At 38.6% G+C, this 15,027-nt stretch overlaps 1 protein-coding gene across 2 annotated transcripts in view; it reads left to right on the forward strand.

Moving 5' to 3' along the window:
* Positions 1 to 15,027, forward strand: part of PPM1H (protein phosphatase, Mg2+/Mn2+ dependent 1H) — a 304,307-nt gene that overhangs the window by 178,148 nt on the left and 111,132 nt on the right. The window lies entirely within an intron of this gene.

The following is a 15,027-nucleotide window of genomic DNA, read 5'->3' on the forward strand; positions in this document are numbered from 1 at the left end:
GCACTGAACACCCTTGCTGCTGCTGTTCATTTGTTTCTGGCTCTGACCTCACGGACCGTGCTTTCCATGGGGTTTTCTCGACAAAGACATTGGAATGGTTTGCCAAGTGACAGCTAGGAAGTGTCTGGGACTGCGTCTGGACTCGGGTCTCCCTGACTCCAAACCCACTCCTCTGTCCACACGGTCAACTCCATGTTAGCCCCTCTCTTGTCCAGCTCTCTTCATTTTGTTATTTAGATTATACTGTGTATGGCTCTTGATGTTCTTCTTAACTTCACTTGGCATCAGATCATACAAAGCTTCCCCAGTTTTTCTGAATTCTTCATATTTGTCATTTTAAAATTAGTATTCCATTATGTTCATTTAGTACAGTTTATTCAGCCACTCCTCATTGAATGTGGGTAACCTATTTGTTTTTCGTTTCTTATAAAAAATATTGCTATAAATTTTGGCTGTACTTGGGATTTTCCCTTTGTGTTTGACTTTTTTGGGATTAAATGTCTGGTAGCAGTTACTGGGATTACTAGTCAATTCATTATTTTGGGGACTGCTGACGTTTTCTGGCTTTGCCTCTATACCCTGACGATGATAGCACCTCCTATCTGACTTGCCACTGAAACCTCCCATGGCTACTTTCTCCACTAGAAGTTGAGCTTCTTGAAGGCAGGGGCTGACTGACTTTTCTGTCTGAATCCCCAGAGCTTAGCATGGCATTTTTGCACATAGTAAAAAGTAATTTTTTTTCATTCACTGAGTCCAAAGGTATGAACAATTTAGTTAATTATACCACATAGTTACATAGTTTGCCAAAATGGTCAAACCAAGTTACAAACTGCTTTTTCATTAGACCCAGATGCAGGTACCCTTTGAGTTCCTAGTATGGCTTTTTAGGTGTTTTCCCCTCAGGAGCAGTATTGATGAAGATAAAGGCAGAAATGAAAGGAAGAAAAGGAAAGAAAAATAGTCTTTGTTAAACCAGGCTTTAAAACTTGAGACTCTATGAATAATCCCTGTAGAATCTCTGGCATTCCCCTTCCTCTCCAAGGTCTCCATGGGCTTGGATTTAGTGACTTGCTTACAGTTACAGATTTGGAACTAGCACAGTGCCCTCGGAGGCCAGGCCCTGTGCAGCACAGAGCGATGCTGTCTGGTGGTGTCCATTCTCAGGCAGAGTTTGAGATGGAGGGCTTTAAAAAAAGTCAGGCTGTGGATTGTGTCGAAGCTCAGTTTCCCAGCTACACTCTTGGCTTACTAATTTGGGATTTAGGACTTGCCTAGATAACCAGTGCACGTTTCTCCCTCATGCCAATGTAGGACATAAGCCAAGGGATTTTTTTGGTCCCCAGACTGTAACTCAACATATTGGATTCAGATTAAGTGATCTCGCTGGGTGTTCACTCTCCCTTTTCTTCTGGGTCACTCCCGATTGTCCTCATTTCATTATTTTTGTCCCTGGTAATTGTCAGGAGGGTAATGCAACAGAGCTTGACGCTTTTTAGGGGTATTGGATTTTACAAATGAGAGAGAAGAGTCATCTCAGATCCTGACCCAGAGTGATACCCATAGAATATTTTTCAAAGTGAAATTGAAAAAAGATTCCTATGTCTGGGAGCCTGGGGGGGCGGAAGTAACCTTGTTGGGAGAGAGAAAAGGGTGAGATATAGGAGAGAGAGAGAAACAGTGCAGAGAAAGAGACTGATTTCATGCCCCTAAAATCATATCAGAAATAGGGGGAAGCTGTGATCAGGTCAAACCAACAACTATGGCAGTTGCTGAGAAATATTCCCCTTTGCCCCTTGTGTTTTCTCGGAGAACAATGACGGGGAATCTTCCACCCTGAGTCAGTCTTTATGCCTTTTTCAGAACATAGCAGCAGACATCCTGAATAGAGAAGAAAGAAGTAACCTTGGCTGTGCGCTTCGGCACAGCCGCCTGTATCTTGTTGGGATGTTGACCTGTGTTTGTGTCAGTTAGCCTGGCGAATAAGTTACACGTCCCCTGAAGGGAGACAGGAGTGAGAAGTGCCCATCGCAGACGTTTGTTTTCTGCCTGTGATTCTGCCCCTTTGTGTACGCTTTCCACACCTACAACCTGTAGTGCTAGAATGCCGGACTGAGCACTAAGAAGTGTGCTGTGATGTGCATCTTTGCGTGTCCGGGATTCTGAGATGAGAATTTAGGGAAAGGTTCTATAGAAAAAAGAATTTTAATTGAGACTTAAAGAAAATTTGAGCCTCCTAGAGGCTCAAATGGAATAATAATTAATAAGTGCTTAGCAGAGGACTGGGCACACAGTAAGTATTCTATAAATATTAACTATTCTTAGTATTAGACACCCAAGTGTTCTGAATCCTACTTAGTTCAGTGTTCTTTCCATTACATAGTACGGTCTCACAACTAAATGGAGAATACAGAAGTCTAAGTTCTATTTCCAGCTTGCCATGAAGTGTGTGACCTTTGGCAGGGCACATTATTGTCCCAGGGCTGAATTCGCACTTCTGTAAAATGTTAGGATTGAGTTCTATGATCTCTGTGTTCCTTTGGAATTTATTAATCATTCTATGGTTTTTTGCAAGAAAGAAAAAAATTGCATACCTATTCTGTGTCTTTTAATGTCATATGCTTTTAACAATAATTTTGAAAGAAGTAGTTATTATTTTTTTTTTCTGTTTTCTTAAGAAATTTTTTTTTTTTGCACATAGTAGTATTTTATTTCTCCAATTACAAGTAAAGATAGTTCTCAGCATTTTTTTAAGATTTTGAGTTCCAAATTTTTTCTCTTTTCCTCTCCTCTTTCCTCTCCCTAAGATGGGAAGCAATCTGATATAAATTATACATATAAAGTTCTGTTAAACATATTTCCACATCAGTCATGTTGTGAAACAAGAATCGAAACAAAAGGGAAAAACCATGAGAGAAAACAAACAAACAAAAAAAGTGACAATAGTACGATTCGATCTGCATTTGGACTCCATGGATCTTTGCCATGAATCTTTTGGAATTGTCTTGGATTATTGTATTGCTGAGAAGAGCAAAGTCCATCATAGTTGATCAGTGCATGATGTTATTCTTACTGCATACAGTGTTCTCCTGGTTCTGCTTTCTACGTTCATATAAGTCTTTCCAGGTTAAAATGGACAGTTCTATCACATTATAAATCACTAACTGGGCAAATATGTCGTACATAGATCCAGCCTGTGCCTGAGGTTCATTCTAGGTGATCTCAGGTAATTCATTTAAGTTTTCTGAATCCCTCTGTCCACTTGTAAAATGGGCGTGATAGTTATCATGGCCGTATAATAAGATGTGCATAAAATATGAGCCAGGCTTACTCTCTGGGTACATATTGTATATCATAGATTTAGAGCTAAAAAGGAACCCCAAAGGTCATATAGCTCAACACCCTCACTTCACAGATGAACCTGAGACCCAGCAATATTTTAATGAATTGTCCAAAGTCCCATGTCAGAGATTCAGCCCAAAATCTTCTGATTCCAAATTCAACCCTCTTTCCACTATACTGTACTGCCTCTGATATAGAAGATCAGGATTATCTGAAGATAATTGGTATGGAGGGGGAAGAACATGTAAGGCCTTAACTTTTTTTGTTTGTCTGGCAAAGGCTTTTTTTAAATGCATAAAATAAAATACATGGGATTATAAAGCAAACCAATTTATCGAAGTATAGACATCAAAATTTTTTTTTTAAGTTCATAGACTCTAAGAACTTCTGACTTGAAAGAAATCTATTTAAAATGGACACCAGCATTTTGTAATAAATAGTGGAGGTTGGAAAGGGAGAATTGATTGGAAGTTTATTTTGAAAAACAATACTTATAAAAATAAGTTGATTTTATTTTATATTTAATAAATTTCACATCATAATTGCAACTTTTCTGATTCTTAGCATAAACAAAGAATGAATCATGCTGATTTTGGGGGGGCATTCTTTTTTTCTGATGAAATCGTATGATATCTGGAATCTGAGATCCCCCTTAGGTTTGACATTTGCTTTCAAGCACCATCACAAAGAGGGTCATTGCTACAAAAAATATTCAAGGACTTCATCTATTTTCCTAAGGGCCTATCTTTATCCTTTGATATTCAAATCATTCTCTTTTGAAGCACCTACCAATAATCAGAGAGAAACTGACCATCGGGATACAGACTAGTGTTAAATGAGGAAGGTTGTTTGAGGTGGGAACTAATTTCATAAATAGTTCATGAGCAAATGAATATATTTGAGTTATGGTGACTTTTGTTTCTACCCCCAACACACACACTCTCACACCCTCCCTCCCTCTTTCTCTGTCTCCTTCTGTCTCTGACTCTTCCCCCCCCCCCCCTCTGTTCTGTCTCTCTTTCCCACCCACTTTGTAATATTCATTCTCAGAGCAAATCTGAATTCACGTTTCCCCTCAGGTTTACAGTTGGTATGTGACCTGGCCCTGGGTAAAGTGAAGTTATTGGTCTGCATCTAAACAAAACAAACAGGAGCCCTTGTTTAACCACAAATCCCAACCCTGACAGTCTATCTTAAAGATCAAATGAGCTCCTTATTTTATACAAAAGTCCTCTGTAAGGTGCAATTGTTGAATACAGGGCAACTCCTTTTATTACTATTATTATTTCATCTTTCTGTTTAGCAACTCTTATTTCTGATTATCCCCTGAGAAAGGAACTAAAAGGGAAATGGGCTGAGGAAAGCATTGTCTGCATTATCTTTGTCTTTTTTGAAAATGAACACATGATTATTTTTTCATTTTTCAATTTCTATATTTTGGGTAGCACTGCATTTTCCCCCAATCTACCTTAGTATGAAGAAGAAATTTTGCTCCATGGCTCATGATTAGCTTGGGTCTATTCAGTTCCACAAATTTTGAAATTCACTTGTGCAAATAAGGGTTTGCTTTTGACTTTAGTCAAGTCTTATGATTTCCTTGGTGGAGAACTCCCTGTGTGAAAATTCCTGCCCTCTGCGCAGATGAACAGTTTTTTCTACTTACACTCGGAGAGTTGCTTATGAGACCTAAGAGGTTAAGTAGTTTTCCTGGGTCATCAGAAGCAGAGTTTGAATGTGGATCTTCCTGACTTTAAGGTTTCCAGCTAAGCTTCCTGCAATACTGCTTTACCTGCATTTAGGAAAAAGATTTTTAAAGTCTGGCTCATGAAAAATAAAGTGGGATGGATTCTAGACAAATCTTGGCTTAATAGATGATAAGTAATCTTTGTACTGGAAAAGATCTGGTTAAACTCCTTCACATTTCCTGTGATCACTTTCAGGCAGGTAAGTGATTAAATGTATAAATCTATGAGAAACTAATCCACTTTATGCCATAAGAGATGGAAGAGAAACTGTATCTTATCTTGGGAACCTATTTTCATGTGTTATAACAGAATAACCTGAATGTCAAGATATTCTTCCTTATCACTATGTACTATTGAATTAAAATTATTCTTATTTGTTATTAGACTGTGCTATAATATATTGTGCTATATTATATTGTGAACCTTCAAGGTTATTCTGGGGGAGCCCTTGAAACTGCTACCATTCTGTCACAGAGATGAGGAGAAATCTAATCAGCTGCCTGATGCTTTCTGCCCTAAACGCTCCACTTACAATTTTAGTTCATTCTTTTTCCTCCAAACTTAAAGTTTTAACTATAATGTGGATCGATTTGGGGGTGAGATGGTTGTTCCTTGGCAAGTTGCTGCACAAACTTTTTAAAAAATGGATATTTCATTTTAATTTGATTCTATCCAAACATTCCTCTCAATAAAAGCTAGCTTTAAAGTTTGCAAAGCACTGAACCTCTCAGTACCTCCTGTGAAGCCCTATTGTTATCTCCATCTTACCACTGAAGAAAAAGAGAATTCAAGAATTAACATGGTTAATAAGTGATTGAGAGGATTTGAACTCAGGTTTTGTTTTGGTTTTTGGGACTCTTTTTTGCCAAAGCAGTTAGGGTTAAATATATTGCCCAAAGTCACAAAACTGGTGTAAGTATTAAACTGTGGGGCTGAATTCAGCACAGGACCTCCTGACTCCAAAGCCGGTGCTCCTTCTGCCACCTTCTAGTTGCCCCTTTGAATTCAGTTTTGCTGATTTCCTAATCCAGCACTCTAACCAATATGTCACCTACCTGCCTCATTTTATATTTTTAAAACACGTGGTGGCAAGGATCAGGGAACTGAGTGGATGCCCATCAGTTGGAGAATGGCTAAGTTAAGGAATATGAATGTCATGGAATACTATTGTTCTGTAAGGAACAATCAACAGGATGATTTCAGAAAAGCCTGGAGAGACTTGTATGCACTGATGCTGAGTGAAGTGAGCACAAAATGGAGATCATTGTACATGGCAACAAGAAGACTATACGAGGATCAATTCTGAAGGACGTGGCTCTCTTCAGCAATGAGACGATTCAGGCCGTTCCAATGGTCTTGTGATGGAGAGAGCCAGAGGGCTGTGGGGACTGAGTGTGGACCGCAGCACAGTGTTTTCACTTTTTTGTTGTTGTTGTTGTTTGTTGCTTGTTTTCTTCTTTCTTATTTTTCCCCTTTGATCTGATTTTTCTTGTGCAGCATGATGTATGTAGAAATGTGTTTAGAAAAATTGTACATGTTTAACCTATATTGGATTGCTTGCTGTCTAGGGGATGGGGTAAAGGGGAAGGAGGGAGAAAAAAATTTGGAATATAAGGTTTTACAAGGGTGAATATACATATATTTTGAAAATAAAAAGCTTTTTAAAAAAGATGAAAAGTGACAAGTGACACTGTAGGAGTATATGGCATTCTTTGTATTTTGTATCCCCAGCATTTAACATAATGCCTGGTGTTAATAAATAAAACATTTAATAAATGTTCATCAATACTTCCATGTCTTTGTGGTATAACAGTGCCAGTGTTCCTTGAAGAGGACTGGCACTATGCCTTCTGGTCCTTTCTCATAAATATTCACTGGGGTCAGGTTGCAGGCTAAGGTAGTTAGGACTTCCCCAGTGAAGGACATGAGTTGCGCATCTATTATCCTTTATTCTTGCTCCATGACCAGTCTGCCTCCTTTTCTAACAACAATAATAGTAATATTAGCTAGCATTTATATAGTATTTTAAGCTGTGCAAAGCACTTTGTGTATTTGTGTGTGTGTGTCTGTGTGTGTGTGTGTGTGTGTGTGTGTGTGTGTGTATACACACACACACACACACACACATATATATATATATATATATATATATATATATATATATGTATATAAAAACATATAAACTTAATTTGATCCACAAAACATCCTTGAGAGGTAGGGGCTATTTTTTTATGGTGCCAATTTTAAATAGATTTTATTCTCCAGGACAAGAATTGCATTTCTGCTTGTTAACAGGATTTACACACTAGCTTAAATGTTACTTTTAAACTACTACTGCCTTGGTTACAAATGTGTGCTTTCAATTTTTGGAAAGCTTTATGGAATGCTCTCTTTTCTGGTGCATTTGGTCGACCTCTTCAATGATAGGTCCAGGTAGGAACTATTATTATACTCATTTTATAGATAAATTGAAGTTTAGAAGTTAAGTGACTTGCCCAGAGTTAGGAAGTATATAAGGTGACATTTGAACTTCCAGATTCCAAATGAAGTGTTATCATTACTATTTTCATTTATTTTTGGTGCCATCTTTCAGAGAATGGCTTCCATTTACCATGTATATATCTTGTATGCACAATTACTTGCATGTTTTGTTTTTTGGTAGTTATTTTGTTTTTGGTAGGGGATGATAAAATGCTTTTGCAAAGCAGAAAAAGAAAAGAAAATGTTTGATCATGGACAACATAAAAAAAGTCAAGAAGCATTTATTAAGTGTTCACTGTGTTCCCAAGTGAAGTATGTCTACCCAGTAGTCTATCCATTTTACAGATAAGAAAATTGAGACAGGCAATGACCAGTGATTTATCACATTACCAGTGCTGTCTATATATTGCAACTTGTAGATGGAGGTTGTGGAAACATGTTTCTGCATTTTCTAGCACCTCTGAATCTTGCTCCCTTAACAGAGATACCAAAAAAAAGCAAATCTATGTATAATCTTATGCAAGAAGCATAAGTACAAAGCTCCTTTCTCCCCTCCCCCAGACACACACATACACACACCCCCTTCATGAGTGAGACAGATGGATGTCCATGCTTGCCTTTCCATTTTCATCCAAGGTTGGGATGAACTCTTTGAGGCCATTATACCTTAGAGTAAAAATAGAGATGCTCTTCAAAGACTTTGTAGCTCCCAAAAATTATTCCCATGGAAACCAGATGATGTTTTTGATCTCCACAAGAGGTCTGTCACAGTGAACTCTGTTGCAGTGATCTCAGCATACGTGAGGACATTAACTTGTCATCTGTCCTGAATAGAGCAGGATTGTATATGAAATAAATTGTTCAAAGATTCTCCTGTAATTTTTTTTTTTTTTTTACATTGTGTCCTTTTTGGAGTCACTTCCTAATATATTGTCAACATATTTGACCCTCCCTTATAATGTAGTAAAATAAATACACAACCCCCCCCCCAAATCTTTACCTATTTCTGAAAAAGCATATGCAACATTTTTATCACTTCCCCATACAAACATCCCCCCTGTACTTTCTCTGTTTGTTTCTTTTTCTCTCTCCCCTCCTTCGTTCTGTCCCTAAGATAGTTGCATATCTTCCCTTTGGAGCAAAGATTGATCATTGCAATTAATCTGAGTTAAACTGCCTTTCTGTATTTTCATTAATGCTATTTTAGTTAGCATGCAAATTGTTCTCTTGGTTCTGTTTACTTCATCCTGAATTAGTTCATATAGATCTTCTGTGATGCTCATCTGAATCCTCATACTCAGCATTTTTGTGGTATTATATTCCGTCAGGTTCATATAATGTAGCTTCCTTGAATTTATTTTTATTCTTTACAAATTCTTCCTCCCCCCTCTTTTTTAAAAGCACATTTTCCTTGAATCCATTTTTAAAATTTTTACACATTCTTTCCTCTTACCTTAAAAAAAAAAAATTGACAGCACAATCTGCAACTGATATTTATTTTGTTGTTTGATAACCAAATATCAGAGCAGCTAGGTAGTGCTGTGAATAGAGTGCTGTTCCTGAAGTCAGGAAAACTTTTCACTTTGTGAGTTCAAATGTGTGATCCCCTGCAAGTCACTTGACCTGAATTGTTTTAGTTTCCTGATCCATAATAGGAGCTAGAGTTGGAAATGGCAAACCACTCCAGTACCTTTACTAAGGAAACCCCAAAATGGTGTCATAAAGAATTAGATATTAATGAAAAGTGACTGAACTGAAGCCAAATACCACTTAGGTACTTATGCTCCAACAAGGTGGCCAATGTCACTCTCCTTCTCAATTGTTGTTTTGACTTCTCTATGTAATTTCCCTCTGCCCTTCCTTTCTTTCTTTGAGCTGTACTTCCCTATGTCACTTGAAGATAGACTCTCCACTGATAGGATACGTAGAAAAAAAGAGGACAGTCTCTTTTTGTGTCTACTCCTTTCCTCCAAACAGTGAGACAGCCCACTACCCAGAAAACTTGGTTATGTATTTCTGTATTAGTTACAGAGATTAGACCTGTGTTTTCATTGATCTTGGGAAGTGAGCAAATTCCCCCTACCACTGTAGGTCAGCATGCATCTAGCAGTCTTAGAGAAGAAGTCTCAGCCTTTACTTTGTGTGCTGGACCCTTTGTGCATCCTGGTGAAGCCTGTGGACTCTTGGAGTTTGTGGGATGTTCGGGGAGGATAAGCATCTCTGGTGTGAGGGCTGCTCATCCACCTTTGGTGTCCACTTGTTACTCGGCTCTGATCTGTGGCTCCAAGCAGCTGTAACATGCTCCTTGCCCATATCCCAGTAAAGTTGTCATGGCAAATGGGATAAACCAGATTAGAATATTCAGCAGGCCTCAAAACAGTTGGTGAGTTAAGAGAACATTACCCTAAGCTTGTGAAGACCTCCCTGGTCAGAATGGGTGGTTGAGGATAATTTGTTTTAATGCTCATGGAGAGAGGTGAAACAGGTGCTGCAAAGTGCTTAGGAATTGAAGATACCAGGGGCATCCACTATATCACAGGCCGTCACCAGTCATCTTGCCTTACACCTTGCCACTGGACTTTGATAACTGGAAAAAGTGAGGCTGACAACTGTAAACAGCTCTGCCCACCTTGGTCTGCCATAGGTCCTCTGAAAAATAGAAATGAACAACAACACAGACCTCTTCCAAGATTGTTTTTAAATGCATAAAACAAAATATATTGGATTACAAAGAAAACCAATTATTTTGATATATAGTTAAAAGCAGATTGGTAGACTCCAGGTTAAGAACCTTTGTCTTAGAGAGTTACCAATTACACTAAGATTAAGTGATTTGCTCACTGTTATAGGCAGAACTTAAAATCAACTTTCCTTGGCTCTAAGACCAGTTTTCTGTCAACTACCCCATTCTAACTCTCATTTTTCTAGGGTTAAGATATGATAATTAAATTTGAGATATAAACTCCAGAACAAGGAACTATGGATTTTTTCAAGAATTGATTCCATTTTATTTGAAAAGACTACACACACACATACACACATGCGCACAAGCACACACACACACACACCACTCAACAAAAGAAAACTGTGTGTGTTTATGCATATGTTGAAATCTGAAAATGAAGGCAGATCTTTACAGCCTGGAGATGTTTTTTTAAAATGTAAAGAGCTGTTTTGCGTCCCCTGGTACCCTATAATGGCATAGAGGGGACCCTTGATACTTAAAGGTAGTGGGAGTTGGGCCAATGGCAGACCATTTTGTTACTTATTTGAGGGAGGAGCCCAGTCAGATAGGAAAAGTCTAATCACTAGGTTGACATTATGAGGCACCAAGAACAGAATTTAAAATTTCTCCTTAAATTTGTTTATTTGTTCTGGATTTCTTTTTTTTTTTTTTTTTTTTTTTTTTGTGAATATCATTTTCTTGTTGCACAATAAACATTAGAATCCGAAGGTACATGCAACCTGGGCAGACAAATATTAGTGCTAACAATTTACATTCCCCTCCCATTGTTTCTTCTCTGGGTGCAGCTACCTCTGTCCATCATTGATCAACTGGAAGTGAGTTGGATCTTCTTTATGTTGAAGATTTCCACTTCCATCAGCATACATCCTCATACAGTATTGTTGTTGAAGTGTACAGTGATCTTCTGGTTCTGCTCATTTCACTCAGCATCAGTTGATTTAAGTCTCTCCAGGCCTCTCTGTATTCCTCCTGCTGGTCATTTCTTACAGAGCAATAATATTCCATAACCTTCATATACCACAATCTACCCAACCATTCTCCAACTGATGGACATCCATTCATCTTCCAGTTTCTAGCTACAACAAAAAGAGCTGCCACAAACATTTTGGCACATATATGTCTCTTTCCGCTCTTTAGTATTTCTTTGGGATATAATCCCAGTAGTAGGGCTGCTGGGTCAAAGGGTATGCACAGTTTGATAACTTTTTGGGCATAATTCCAGATTGCTCTCCAGAATGGCTGGATTCTTTCGCAACTCCACCAACAATGTATCAGTGTCCCAGTTTTCCTACATCCCCTCCAACATTCATCATTATTTGTTCCTGTCATCTTAGCCAATCTGACAGGTGTGTAGTGGTATCTCAGAGTGGTCTTAATTTGCATTTCTCTGATCAGTAGTGATTTGGAACACTCTTTCATGTGAGTGGATATAGTTTCAATTTCTTCCTCTGAGAATTCTCTGTTCATATCCTTTGACCATTTATCAATTGGAGAATGGTTCGGTTTTTTATAAATTATGGTCAGTTCTCTATATATTTTGGAAATGAGACCTTTGTCAGAACTTTGTTTTTAAAAATATTTTCTCAGTTTATTACTTCCCTTCTAATCTTGTTTGCATTAGTATTGTTTGTACAGAAACTTTTTAGTTTGATGTAATCAAAATCTTCTATTTTGTGATTAGTAATGATCTCTAGTTCTCCTCTGGTCATAAATTCCTTCCTCCTCCACAAGTCTGAGAGGTAGATTATCCTCTGTTCCTCTAATCTATTTATTATCTCCCTCTTTATGCCTAAATCATGGACCCATTTTGATCTTATCTTGGTATATGGTGTTAAGTGTGGATCCATATCTAATTTCTGCCATACTAATTTCCAGTTTTCCCAACAGTTTTTTCCGAATAATGAATTTTTATCCCTAATGTTGGAATCTTTGGGTTTGTCAAAGATTAGATTGCTATAGTGTACCCTTTTTTGTCCTTTGTATCTAATCTGTTCCACTGATCTACCGGTCTATTTCTTAGCCAATACCAAATGGTTTTGGTGACTGCTGCTATATAATATAGCTTTAGATCAGGTACACTTAGACCACCTTCCTCTGAGTTTTTTTTCATTAGTTCCCTTGCAATTCTCAACCTTTTATTCTTCCATATGAATTTTGTTGTTATTTTTTCTAGGTCTTGTTCTGGATTTCTAAGAGACCATCTGGAAAAAATGGGTAGAGAAGCTAAGATCTGCACCCAGGGAAATCTGCACCTTGAAATCACAGATCCTTAAGAGACTGAAGGATCTCTCAGGTGCATGGAAGGCTGTGAAAGTGAGAAACAGAACTAGGTCCTCAGGCCTTGAATTCAGAAATTTCAAGTTTCTTTTGATTTTGCCAAGTTACTTCTATGGAAATTTAATTTTAATTCCAGTCTTTATTTTACAAATACAGCTTTCTGCTTTTAAAAATAATGGGTATTAAGAGAGAGTATTTTAAGGTCTGTCAGGATTTGTTTATTCTGAAAAATCTAGTGCTGGTGCTTTGGTTGCATGAATGTTGCTGCTACAGCAAGATATTCATCGACAGGGGCTGAATTATGACATTGAGAAATTATTCTGTGTTGTATTAATGCAGATAGGGTTGGTCGTGAGGAAAGCAAAGAATACAGCAAGGTATTTCAAATGGTCACTTTTCCCCTTCATCAGCCAAAACATCCGTATATCTTCCTGGCCATTTTCTGTGGTGATGTATCTTTCCAGAACTTGGAGAAATCGGCATTTCCACTGCATTGTTCCTCATTTAGAATCCATTTTGGAAAGAAAGGGAACATGCACGTACTTACATCCATTCTAGCCTGGTATACTGATATACCTCCCTCCCCATCTAATTCTGACATCTGCTAATTAGAAATTCAGCTTGCTTTCCCTTTGAATAGAGTCAAACCCTGCCTTGTTCTGTGTGTCTCAACTTGTTCATTTTCTCCTTGTCATATTTCAGTATCTCCTCAGGAAGAGCCAGTAAAGTCAGCCTTCTCTGTATGGCATTGACAAAGTTCACAGCTTCTTGAGAAAATGGACTCAACCTCCCCAAAGCCTGGAATTGACAGACACTGTCAAAAAGGGTTTTCTGAATGGTTTCTTTTTGTCACCTTTTACAAGATTTTCTCCTCCATTCTTGGAATGTGCAGTTTAATGTTGCGTTTAGAATCACTTTCAGCGGCAAAAGTATGTAATGGAATTGGGGCATCCCATGAATACTCTTTTAACAATGTCACAGATGCCTTTTGTTTGCAGTGCTGCATTTTGCACAGACTGATGATAACCATCTGGGGTTTGGCTCTGGATGTGTTCCTTGTCCTTTATGATTTAAGTTCTGAATATGACTTTCCCATAGGTGTGTTTCTGTTTAGTTCCTAGCTGTCAAAATCCAAAGTTTTTGTTATCTCCTGGGAAGTGAAGAGCAAATGTAGTCATGATATCTGCCACATCTACATCCAACCTGGGAGAGCTGTATCTGTGAGAGGTGTGTAATAATTCTCACATCATTTAACAATTTGGGATTATTTCACTTTAAAGCTAGAAGACCTTTGGGTACGTGACTTCCAAGGCCCCTCATTAGACATAAACGGACTGGGAGATCCAGAGATCTTACTTGCCAAGTCACACAGTTGTCTAATGTGGCCAGAGAACAGAGGCATAGAAAAGGGGCAAGACTTGAATAGGGGGTTCCTCATTATTACTGGGGAAAAAAAGAGTAGAGAAAAGGGGAGGAGTGGAATTGGAAGTTGGATTAAGGAGCAACAGCATATGATTTCATCATGTACACAGATGGCTTATAGGTTCCTCCTGAATTAGGATGTGCTCCTCCTCTCCTAGCCATAAGTAGGTATTGACAGTTGTCAGAAAGCAACTGTCTTCTGGATTGTTGGTTCACGTCTCCTTCAGATGACCACCCACAACAATCTGCACTAAGTGTCTCTTTTTCCTATGTCCAGAAGAAAGACACTGTTGGTGGCATTTGTAAATCTTTATCATTTCTTGGGGCACGGAAAGCTGCTGCCTCTTCAGAAGCCCTGGCTACACCCTTAATGGAAAGAATCTTAAATCAATAATATTAGACAACCAGTTTTTCACTGGATGGAAGGAAGGAAGGATGAAAGGGAGAGGAAGAGGGAAGGAGGAGGAAGGAAGGAAGGATGAAAAGGAGAGGAGGGAAGAAGGAAGGATGAAAGGGGAGGGAGGGAGAGAGAGAGGAAGAAAGGGAGAGAGGAAGGGAGGAAAAAAGGAAGGGAAAGGAGGAGGAAGAAAGGATGGATGGATAGATAAAAGGGAGGATAAAAGAGGAGGGAGGAAGGGGAGAAGGAAGAAAGGAAAGAAGAAAAGAAGTCAAGGAAGAGGGAAGTAAGGTAGAGAGAGAGGGAAAAAAGGAAGAGGAAGAGGGAGGGAGGGAGATAGAGGAAGGAAAAGAGAGAGTAAGGGAGAAAGGAAGGGAGAAAGGAGGGAGGAAAGAAGGGGAGAGAGGAAGGAAGAAAGAAAGGATGGGTGGATAGATGGAATGAAGGAACAATGAAAGGGAGAGGAGGAAGAAAGGAAAGGAAAAGAGAGAAGAAGGAAGGAAAGGAGAGAGGGGTGAAGGAAAGGAGAGGAAAAGGAAGGAAGGATGGGTGAATGGATAGAAAGAAGGAAGAATGAAAGGGAGAGGAGGAAGGGAGGAAAAGAGTGAGGGAGAAAG

The sequence above is a fragment of the Sminthopsis crassicaudata genome, chromosome 5, assembly GCF_048593235.1.
Source record: "Sminthopsis crassicaudata isolate SCR6 chromosome 5, ASM4859323v1, whole genome shotgun sequence".
NCBI lineage: Eukaryota > Metazoa > Chordata > Mammalia > Dasyuromorphia > Dasyuridae > Sminthopsis > Sminthopsis crassicaudata.